The 9,844-nt window shown below is 40.1% G+C and overlaps 1 pseudogene; it reads left to right on the top strand.

The window, feature by feature from the left end:
• The first annotated feature begins 6,926 nt into the window (after positions 1-6,926).
• LOC109472529 lies at positions 6,927-9,511 on the top strand (annotated as a pseudogene).
• Positions 9,512-9,844: the final 333 nt, after the last annotated feature.

The raw sequence follows: 9,844 nt of genomic DNA, 5'->3' as shown, positions 1-9,844 counted from the left end.
TTTTTATTTTTTGTTTAGTTCGGATTGATACAGAAGGTGACTGAAGGAGGTTGGTCATTTGTGCGTCCACCACCCGTACCCGGTAAGACAGGGAAATTAGGGATTGTTATTACATAAAATACATTGAATGTAAACATTGTACCTGGCTTCTACCCATTAACAATGGCAATGACATAAACTACCCATAGCTTCTAATATCTGTTATATCAATTGTTGTATTAATTGTTACAAATTTAAGTTGCAATTTGTTACCCTTGTTGTTTTTATTATTGGTTTATAACTTTGATTACATGATGCTCTACTTACTTCAGGATTACAATTTTCTTAATATGTTATTTAGTTGATTCACTTATTGGTTGATTTATTTATTGGTTGTATTTATTTACTTTTAATTAATTTCTTTATAATGTTATATGTACGCTTGATTTTAATGTATATACTGTATATGGCCCATTTGAGGCAAGGAGCAAATAAAGTACTCAGTACTTTTATAGAAGTAGAGAATGGCAGGCACCTGGTGAACTTTTAAGTAGTCGCCAGGAATCTTTTTGTCTTGTCTCTCAAAGAGCAGCCAGGTTTGGTTGCTGGTTGGAATAGTATAGGCTGCCTATAAGAATAGATCTCAATCTCACGTTACCTTCCGTTGTTCTTCCCAGTTCCCCGCTGCCAGAAAGGCTACAGGCTACTCGCCGGGACCTGCATCAAGCTCGTGTCAACAGGCTGGGTCGGAAAGTCCTATTATTACGCTAAGAAGGCATGCAAGAAGGAAGGAGCCACACTGGCCATGCCGAAAACGGAAGAACTGGACGTCGCTCTGAGAGATCTGGTCAAAACGGAAGGGGGCAACGCCGTACACTGGATCGGTATGGAGGAGAAGAAGGGAACCTGGTATTGGGTGGACGGGTCTAAGGTCGGCAACAACGGATACACGGTACGATGAACGTCCCTTCATCGAACGTACACTATTTTGCACCTTCCTTATAAGTAACACACATATGCACTTGAAACCGGTCGACATCTTTTGTTGCCCCTTTTATTACCTCCATGAAAAATGGAGGTATTGTTTTTGGCGCGTCTGTGTGTGTCTGTGTGTGTGTCTGTCTGTGTGTTTGTGTTTCCGCACATTTGTAGCCAGCATAACGTTTGAACCTTTTTTTCTGGATTTTGATGATATTTGCCTTCGACAGAAGGCTATGAAATCGTTTTGCACTGTTTTGCAGATTATGCACGATAAAGTTTGAAGGCATGGTCCGTGGTTCACGATTTTTGGCAGGCAGGTAGTCTTACTGACGGGCATTGTGAAGGCCAGAAATGGGCTTCGTGGGGGGGGGGTTTCTTACGTGACTGGAGGTGACCTTTTGTGTTTGCGTTTTTTGTTGTTCCCCAGATAACTCGAGAATCCTTAAGTGGTTGTCTATTATTTTCAGTGGGCAAGTCGCCGTTGAGAATACGGAGGTCAAGTTCGGATATGGTTCTCGTGGGGGGTTCCCATGTCATTGAATTTGACTTTTTGTGGTGGTCGTTATTGTTGTTAGCGGGATAATTCGAGAATCTGCAAATGGATGTTCACGATTGTTCTGGAAGTGCAGGGGGTTTCTTGCATAAATAAAGAATAAATTTACATGTCAAGCCCATATTTCATGGAGGTATGATATCTCGGAACTCTTGTTTTAAAACTGTCTTGTTTTTCGAATAGGGATGGAATCCAGGCGAGCCAAATTACTCCCGAGTGCTCGATAAATGTGGTCAGTACTGGTCAGGCCGTACCGGTTACGCCATGTGGGACGACGAGGCTTGCTACATATACAGGAACAGGTTCATCTGTCAGCGTCCCCCGGCCTACATTTTTTAAATGGGCAACTTCAATTAGCCTCTACCAGGCACCGCGAATCGCTGGAAAAATAGTAAAAAAACTAGAAAAGTAACATTTGCAAAACAAATGCATAATGTTTACCTTCAGATATAGTCTGCTCTGTTAATTTTTACTCAAACACATTCACATACATGTATATGGTGACAGGAGTCTATAATGCCTACAATGAAATTGCCACATTGTGTGTGTGTGTGTGTGTGTGTGTGTGACATTGTGTAACCCGACACCAGAAGAAGAAGAAGAATACCAGTTACTATGGTGACAGACGTAAACAAAAGAGGCCATTGGCCAGGTCAGAGGTTAGTGTTTGGAGAAGAAGAAATGGAGCAAAAACAAGATGCTTTCCTTCGGTAAACATAAAAATTGGCCGAAATAAAGGAATAGTATACTAGAGAAGATCCCGGGACATAGAAGATCCAATCTGCGACCCGTTTTTCTAGCGATCCGCGGTGCCTGGTAGAGGCTAAACTTCAATACCCTTACACGGGATCAATCAATTTTCGAGCACATGTTCTAAAAGCTATGTGCGCAGCCAATTGTCATTTTCACTTTTCTTCTTATTTATGCTGTATTATTATTACACGACTTCGTATAGGCACCTGTCGCTTAAACCTGAGTCTTTTTACACAGTGATTTGTGACAAGTCTAGTCAGTAGATTGGCGTGTCTATATAAAACAATTGCTCTTCACTTATTACATTGCTATACGCATGCCTGCGCACTAGCGTTCAGTACTCTTTGGCAAGCTTTCTAGGATTTTTGGACACACCGTTAATTTCAATAACCTTTCTGATAACGTTAAACAACATTTAATTCTAAGTGGCATTTTAATCTGTTCTGTAAAACCATGTTATCAATGCACGACTACATAACAGCAACGAAATGTTTAAGTAATATTCTGCCAATTACTGAAATTAAATGTTAGCAAGCATACACACCAGAATTAATGAATTGCAATGCATATGGCCTATTCACTATTATGTCGTTTTTTTTCCATTTCAATTGTGAATAATGATACAATAATTGAGTAGAGGTTCAGAAAAGTAGAAGCTGACTAGTCATGCAATGTTTCAAACTCCAGCTACACTGCTATGGTAGGAGTTGTGGTATTACGTTAAGTATTTAGTCATCATCATGTACACTATTTTATCTACAAAAGGAAAGAATACATGTAGAAGAATGTAAGCCGTATATTATGTGACGACCAATTGCATCTACTTGGAGATGAAGCAAACGTTTCTGTGATGTGTATTGTCAAAGCGCCGGAAATAAGCCACATGTTCCTAAACATTGGCATAGTTTGTTCACACATGCACAACTACAGATTTTTTGAAGTTGTAAAACAATAACCTTAATTCATAATCATGATCAAAAGTCAATGTTCTATATCTTGTTTGACTTGTAGAAGAATGTGGAAGAACAGAATAACGTTGTTTTAAAGAGGTAAAAATGCAGAGACAATCATACCGTATGACGTTAGAAAGACAATATGGATATCCAATTTATGTGCATACAATTTTATCTGAAGTGCAGAAGTTTAAAAAATCCTTTCTTGTTATTATTTTATTCACAATGAGAATAAAAAGTAGCTGGCATCTGTTGTGGTTGTGATGTTTGTCAAGCTAATCTCGATTCAAAACAATAGTTCCATGCACGACTGCACACCTCCGTCGTCAGTCAGTAAATACAAACTTTCCGGAATAATTCTGCAAATGAAGACTCAATCAGCATAATCCATTGACTGTTTTTGATTTGATTTATTGAAATTGTAACAGTGCAATACACGCGGAACAGAGGCAGCTGTTGCTGGTGTTGTGTCCCGCACATAGAAACGAATACTGGACAGACAATACTCATTTTCACTTGAGTCTAGTGAGAAAAGTCGTGTAAAGTGCCTTTGCCAAAGGCACAAGATCGGCGGCATGTTAGGACTCAAACCCGGGACCTCTTGGTTCCGATCGCGAGTCGCGCACGCTGCCGTTGCGCCACACGACGCCACACGGTTTGACAACACATGTATATAAAAGATAAATTTATGACGCTAGGCTTTAAGGTTACGTGTTTATTGCATGAATTATCGATCAGTAGGTGACAAAGTGGTGTTGCGGGCGGTAAGGGTTCCACTTTTATACTTTGAACCTAGCGTTTCTAGGTTCGAATCGTTGCTTAAAGTAAAAAAAAAACAGATGATGCCTTCTTTTTGGTAGTTACTTTTTTTCCCTTTCAGGTAAAACTTTACTACCTACGAGTATCGATGTGTATCATCAACTTTACCCGTGGGCGTTGTCATCGTTTCAATCTGGCGTGCAGACTCATCACTGAAAGCAAGATTGTTTTTCAGATTGAATTTCAGAATTTTAAAAAAAGTTTATCATTTCATATTTGAACTTTGACCTAAGTAAATGAATTTTTCATGACATCTTACGTACCTGATTAGTCTAGGCAAGTCGTTGAGAATTTAGTTTGCCTAAAAGACATACCATTCCAGTAACTGTTTCCCAGCGGTACTTAAGTCACCCCTGTCAGAATTTATCACTTGGTATTTGTTAACTTTAACATTTCAATGAACCAATGTTAACATAATATACTATAGTATGTCGATCGACTTGACAGAAACGTGTATTGACATATGCATATGAGTTATGACGCAAGGCATAGGAGGTACGTTTGTATTACATGACTTATCCATCAACAGGTGGCAACGTGTTTATTACATTTTTCTTCAAGTGGTTAGGGTCTTACTTGTTGATTTTGAACCTAACGTTTCAAGGTTCGAATCGTTGCTTTTAAGCAAAAGTTAAGGTGCTACCTTCTAAATAGTAACCTTTTTTTTCAGGTACTTTTTTTCAGGTAAAACTTTACTAGCTACATGTATCATCACTGGGTAACATCATCTTTACCCGTGGGCGCTGCTGCCGTTTCAATCTGGCGTGCAGACTCATCACTGAAAGCAAGATTGTTTTTTAGATTGAGTTTCAGAATTTTTAAAAAGTTTATCATTTCATATTTGAACTTTGAAATACGTGAATGAATTGGTCATGAGATCTTACGTACCTGATTAGTCTAGGCAAGTCGTTGAGGCTTTACTTTGCCTAAAAGTCATACCATTCCAGCAACTGTTTCCCCAGTGGTAGTTTACTCATCCCTGTCAGAATTTATCACATAATTATTAATGATATAGTTAACAATCAAACAAGATGTGACAGGTGACAGGAAACACTTTACTACCTACGAGTAAAGTGCTATGTGCTTTACTTTGCCTAAAAGTCATATCATTCCAGCAACTGTTTCCCCAGTGGTAGTTTACTCATTATTATCTGTATCCGTCCTTTACAGTAACTGGGTTGAGCTTGAAGGACTCCTGCCCTGGAGTTGAGTGTATTTCACCATCGCCCGTGTAATCCATGGACGATCACATAATATTTGTTACATTTAACATTTTAATGTTAACGAACCAATATTAACATAGTATACTATAGTATGTAGATGGACTTGAGAGAAGCGTGTTTTGACATGTGTATATAAAAGAGTTATGATGCAAGGCATTGAGGGTACGTCTTTATTACATGACTTATCCATCAACAGGTGGCAAAGAGTTTATTACATTTTTCTGTTGGGGTCTCACTTGTTGATTTTGAACCTAACGTTTCTAGGTTTGAATCGTTGCTTGTAAGCAAAACTAAAGGTGGTGCCTTCTAAATAGTAGTTACCTTTTTCAGGTAAAACTTTACTACCTACATGTATCATCACTGGGTAACATCATCTTTACCAGTGGGCGTTGTCATCGTTTCAATCTGGAGTGCAGACTCGTCACTGAAAGCAAGATTGTTGTTCAGATTGAATTTCAGCATTTTCTTACAGTTTATCATCTTTTATTTGAACTTTGACATTAGTGAATGAATTTGTAATGAGATCTAGGCAAAGTGGTCTGGCAAGTATACGTGTATACTACAAACCTAACGTTTTAAGGTTCGATTCCTTGCTTCCTGGTAAAAATAGCATGACACCTTCCTTACAGTTGTTACCCTTTTCTTTCAGTTAAAATGTATTTACTACCTACATGTATCATCACTTGGTAACATCATCTTTACCCGTGGGCGCTGCTGCCGTTTCAATCCGGCGTGCAGACTCATCACTGAAAGCAAGATTGCTTTTTAGATTGACTTTCAGAATCTTTAAAAAGTTTATCATCTCATATTTGAACTTTGACCTAGGTGAATGAATTTGACATAAGATCTTACCTGGTTAGTCTAGGTATGTCCCTGAGACTCGGATTTGCCTGAAAGTCACAACATTCCAGCTACTGTTTCCCCGGCGGCAGTACAGTGATTTCTGTCAGAATTTATCACTTTCCATTGATCTGCAAATTCAGTTACTCAGCAGATAATGAATTCAACAGGAGAAGACCCTAGTTCAGAGGCCGACGATAGAAGCCCCCATGTTTGCCACAACAGAACTTCAGACAATAAAGCCAATGAAGGTGGGTTAAAGTTACAATCTGCTGCTATTATGTACTTCTGTCCATAGACTTCTGGTAAACTATAATGTTTTAATGAACCATAACCATGTTGAATTGGCATTTTTCACTGAATGTTGTGTTAATGATGTTTAAAATGACCTGGCCTAATTTTCATAATTAGCAATGACTGTCCTGACCTGGACCTCTTGTCGTGCTATGCAGTTTTCTTACTTTTAAACAAAGGAATAAGTTTACTGGAAGTATAGGCCTGTAGCAAAAAAGCTATGTGTGCACATAACAAATGGATATAGAATAAAGAAATATCAAATATTGTCTACACACAGATAGCGATAGTGCAGCAAACACTTGTGGACGCCTAGGAAGCTACAAGATACGTCAAGTTACCAGCGGAGTACTCCTTGTTATCGCCGTGGCTGTTGCAGCAGCAGCCCTGCTGAGTACTGGAGTTTTTTTCTTCATGTATCTCACCGCCTCAACGGAAAACAAGGCATCATCTACGCCACAAGAGACGACAAGTTCACAGACATATCGTTCGCTGACCCTACTGGACAACGCAACTGACGAACGACCAGAGATGATGTCCACACGACAAGAGACAGCAGCCACACTGCCAGAGCTGTCAACTACACCTGCGCTGACAGAGGTGACACCTGCACTGCAAGAGATGGCGCCAACACTGGTCTACCCGGCGCTGACCCTACTGGACAACGCAACTGAACTACCAGAGATGACGTCCGCACTACCAGAGATAGCGGCCACACTGCCAGAGCTGTCAACCTCACTGGCACCATCACAGGTGACACCAGAAGAGACGACACCTGCACAGGCCTCGCTCTTGACTACGCCACCGGACATCACAACTGAACTACCAGAGATCGCATCCAAAAAGCCAGAGCAGTCAACTACTCTGTCTGGGATGGCCGCAACTGATACCACAGACACTTCAACCACCGTAAGTTTAACGTCAAGATTTCAAAAGTAGTCCCGAGTCTTTTTGTGTACATGCGTGTGTGTGTGTGTGTGTGTGTGTGTGTGTGTGTGTGTGTGTGTGTGTGTGTGTTTGTGCGCGCGAGTGTTTCCGCATATTTATGGCCAACATAGCTTAGGAAGGAATCCTGTATGGATTGTGATGATATTTCGTGTGTGGGTAGGTCTTGAAAGTGGAAGTATGAATATTTGATGGAGGTATGAGATTTTTGTTTTTGTTCAGTTTTCCCTCCGTAACAATGACGATCGACCGATCCAAGTGACCGCGAAGGAACTCCCAACAACTAAGGAAGTTTGGACATCTGCGCAACCAACCGTTTTCCCTGACAAAGATGTACCCGGAAATTCATACATCGACCCAATAAGTGGTAAGGCAGGCATGATGCATAGTTATTACGCACAATATAGTATAGATACAATATACATTTTACAGAATGGGGGTGAGCGAAAGATATGGAAAAAGATGTCTTAAGCTGTTACAACAATTGAGTATCTTCCAGCAACAGCCTACCCCGTTCTAAATTTAGAATAAACCAGATGCAACCATCATATCATAATGACAATATCTATACAACGACATAGGATTTGATTTATGTCTGAAAATGATGATCTATGGAAGTAGAAAAAAATGATGTCAATGACAAGTGACCGGTTTCGATGTTCATTGGTTAAAAGATACGTTTCCCGCCCTTACTATAATTAGAATAGACCTCAACCTCACATTGCCTTCCGTTGTTCTTCCCAGTTCCCCGCTGCAAAAACGGCTACAAGCTACTCGCCTGGACCTGCATCAAGCTTGTGTCAAATGCGATGTCCCATTATCAGGCCAAGATGGCATGCAGGAAGGAAGGAGCCACACTGGCCATGCCGAAAACGGAGAACTGGACGCCGAGCTGAGCGATCTGGTTCGAAGGGAAGGAGGCAACAAGAATCACTGGATCGGTATGGAGGAGAAAGACGGAACCTGGTATTGGGTGGACGGGTCGAGGGTGGACAAGAACGGGTACAAGGTATGTTTATACGACTTTTTTTCCAGTTACAGAGAGAGAGAGAGAGAGCTAGTGAGTGAGGGTAGTTAGAAAATAATGTAAATACACAGCACATGAAAACTGTCACTTAAACAACAGGATAGATTTTTAAAATGACAGGCGTTTCAAGTAGCATTCGTCAGTGTCTAACAGAATGCGATAATGTAAAATGATTTGAAATGTGGTGGAAATAAATAGAAGGCATTATACGCCAAAAAGCAGTTACTCAAGCAACTGGATATGATTTTGAAAACGTCAGACGTTTCAGCTAGTATCCACTAGCTTTCGTTATAGTGACTGAGAGACCAGAGGGGAAATGCAGGTTTATAAGCACAAACTATTGATTATAAACCTGCATTTCCCCTCTGGTCTCTCAGTCACTGACAAAAGATAGTGGATACTAGCTGAAACGTCTGACGTTTTCAAAATCATATCCAGTTGCTTGAGTAACTGCTTTTTGGCGTATCGTATTACCTGGATGTCTAACCTTCATCGACGTAGAAGGCATTATAGTTTCTAGTTATGTCCTCCAGATGTCCTCCTTTTAACATTTTCAAAACTGTAATATTTTTTTGAAAAGGGATGGAATCCAGGCGAGCCCCAAAACCCCCTATGGCAGGGCACCAGATGTGTGCAGTATTGGGAAAAGGTCAGCAATGTACAATTACAATTGAGTTCAAGTATCCCATAGTTTTGTTTAATAATGTGATTTTTTTTCTATTTTGTGTTTTCTCTGTTTGGTAAAAAAACTTTTACTTTGTTAAAAAAGCTATTTTTGAGGTGTCGTCTTTCACCAAAGAAAATGTCTGTTTGCATGTGATCATCAGCTAGGGGGGGGGGGGGTCAAAAGTCACTAGTATATATTTGTATGGTTTTCCCGGCAGTTTCAGCTGTATAAAAATGAGTAATTGTTAACTAAATGCATACTTCAGATGTTGGAACACCCTGGCAATATGATTTTTTTCTATGGACGAGTATGTGACGATTGACAACTTTTTTCTGACATAATATATTTTCCATGTATTAGCCTAAGTCATCTGGCTGGCTCTCTCCAAAGCCTGTCAGCAGGGGTTACCCCATGTGGGACGACGATACTTGCTTCAAATGGAAGTGGTTCATCTGTCAGCGTCCTCCAAGCTATTAAGAAGGTGAAATCTCGATGATAATCTGCAGGCAAGTAAATGTTATACATGACGTCATCCGCAGACTCCAAATCTAATGCGAGCGGGCGAAAAAAAAAAGTCGGGCCGAAAAAAAACAAGGTTCCTAAATTTTAAAATGTTGACCCTATCATTGTACAAATGTTTTTGATTCAATGAGAACACCACATACACACAGCCAGTATCACATATCACTGCATCAAATTAAGAAACAAAACATTAAATCAAAGCCTTTTCTTGTCTTCCCTCTTTATAGATATCTGCCATCCACCTTCCGACATGGCAACAGAGAGGCAGACATCTTTGCCCATTTGCGG

Source organism: Branchiostoma belcheri, unplaced genomic scaffold (assembly GCF_001625305.1).
Source record: "Branchiostoma belcheri isolate BF01 breed outbred unplaced genomic scaffold, Haploidv18h27 scaffold28, whole genome shotgun sequence".
Lineage (NCBI taxonomy): Eukaryota > Metazoa > Chordata > Leptocardii > Amphioxiformes > Branchiostomatidae > Branchiostoma > Branchiostoma belcheri.
The sequence above is the reverse complement of the archived record's forward strand: the minus strand, read 5'-3'. Positions and strand labels throughout refer to the sequence as shown.